Consider the following 2,193-nt stretch of genomic DNA (forward strand, 5'->3'; position numbering starts at 1 on the left):
GGTGTGTCCCTGTCAGCCGTGTGGTCCTGTCAGCCATGTCACCCTGTCAGCCATGACTACCCCCGTCAGCCATGTTTCCTCCCACCCGCCATGTCCCCCCCGTCAGCCGTGTCCCCCCAGGCTGTAGTGTCCCCCTGTCAGCCAGGTCACCTCTGTCAGCCATGTCACCTCTCAGTGGTGTCCCCCTGTCAGCCATGTCACACCCGTCACCCCCATTAGTGGTGTCTCCCCCTGTCAGCCATGACCTTCTTGTCAGCCCTGTCCCCTCTGTCACTGGTATCTCCTCCTGTCAGCCATGCCGCCTCCATTAGTGGTGTCCCCCTGTCAGCCATGTCCCCCTGTCAGCCCACGTCCCCCCATCATCAGCCATGTTCCCCCATTAACAGTGCTGCCCCATCAGCCACGTCTCCCTCGTTAGTGGTGTCCCCCATGAGCTATGTCCCCTCAGGGCCAGTCCCCGCCACTTTGCCAGGCACAGGGGAACAGCCCAGGGCGCCATCGATGAGATCCTCCTTCACCAGCCCCAAAACAGGCCCAGAGGCATGGCCACACTTGGTTCCTGGCCCGCTGCAGAAAACAACCTTCATTTTGATTCAAGACATCCCGCTTCCCTGCCACTGACTGGCTGGGTGAGTACAGTGAGCCACATCAGTTCACCGCGCACCTTTCCCCCTGCAAAAAATTTTACAGATCTTGTGTAGTTAGTGAGAAATTAAACAGTTTTTTCACCAAGAAGGCAGTCAAATGCTGGAACACGGACCCAGAGTGGCAGTAGGGTCTCAGCCCTTGGAGATAGTCAAAACTCAACCAGACAAGCCTCTGAGCAACCAGCCCTGTTGGAGCAGGAGGTTGGACCTAGGGTCTCCCAAGGGACCAACGTGATTCCATGAATCTCTGGTCTTAGAGGCAGGAGCTGCGTATGGTGGTACCTCCTGCAGCAGACCCATTCTCAGCTCAATCCTTAACATTTCCTGTGTTGAGCTGGGCTGCCCCAACGGCATTGCCTAGGCAGGCTGCTGAAACCTTGAACTTCTGCGCTGGGGAATATCACCCCTTTGAGCGAAACTCCGCTGTGCCCAGGGAGCCGCTTTCTCTGGAGCCATAGGCAATTTTTGTGGTGGCTTGGGCTGGGGCCAAGGAGCACTCAAAAGATAAAAGTCCATAACCTTGAACTTGGCACAGTATTCCTCAGGCTGGAGAGCAGTGGCCTGGTGTCAGCAAACAGGTACAGCCTATGCCAGGATCCTTGGTGTTTTCCATGGTTTAATGCACTCCCTGGGAGCATTGCCTTGCTGTACGTCGCAGGAGCTGTAAACCTGTGAACTGGTGAGCGTCGTCTGCCACTCCATGCAATGTTCTCATCAGCAAAGAGGCCAGAAACAGTTCTTCTACAGACAAAAGGGGCTGGTGCTGGTATTTTCTATTAAGGATGCTCCCTAGTTTTGAAGAGCACAGCTGCAGTTCCCTGCTCTGGTGTTAGTCTGCTGGCTGCCTACACTGCTTGAGGGCAAAGTTTCTTCTGTGGCTCCATTTGGGAGGACATAGCTGGTTTCCTCCAAGATGAAACCCAGGAGTAGTTCAGATGATACCTCCCTTCATGGGCTGTATTCTGCAGGCAGCATCACTCCAGAGATGCTCTCTACACCTCTCCAACATGACCTCAGCAGGCTTTACACCCCAAATAGGTCAGCTGCCCTCACACCACACGGTAGCATATGTAACAAAGCTTCCTTAGCCATATGCTATGAAATCACTGTCCTGGGAAGCTGCAGCGTGGCCTCAATTAACGGCCTCATATTAACGGCCTCATATTAATGACCTGCTACGCCACCTGGATGCTCACAAGTCTATGGGGCCAGATGGGATACACCCGAGAGTGCTGAGGGAGCTGGCGGAGGAGCTCGCCAAGCCACTCTCCATCATTTATCAGCAGTCCTGGTTAACGGGGGAGGTCCCGGACAACTGGAGGCTTGCCAATGTGACGCCCATCTACAAGAAGGGCTGGAAGGAGGATCCGGGGAACTACAGGCCTGTCAGCCTGACCTCGGTGCCGGGGAAGATGATGGAGCGGTTCATCTTGAGGGTGCTCACAAGGCATGTGGGGGACAACCAGGGGATCAGGCCCAGCCCGCATGGGTTCATGAGAGGCAGGTCCTGCTTGACCAACCTGATCTCCTTCTATGACCAGGTGAC

The 2,193-nt window shown here is 55.3% G+C and overlaps 1 protein-coding gene across 1 annotated transcript in view; it reads right to left on the minus strand.

The window, feature by feature from the left end:
* The window catches only part of ACSS2 (acyl-CoA synthetase short-chain family member 2), a 67,113-nt gene that overhangs the window by 33,903 nt on the left and 31,017 nt on the right, over positions 1-2,193 (minus strand). The gene's annotated exons all lie outside the window — the stretch shown is intronic.

This window comes from Aptenodytes forsteri, unplaced genomic scaffold (assembly GCF_000699145.1).
Source record: "Aptenodytes forsteri isolate BGI_AS27 unplaced genomic scaffold, ASM69914v1 Scaffold215, whole genome shotgun sequence".
Classification (NCBI taxonomy): Eukaryota; Metazoa; Chordata; class Aves; order Sphenisciformes; family Spheniscidae; genus Aptenodytes; species Aptenodytes forsteri.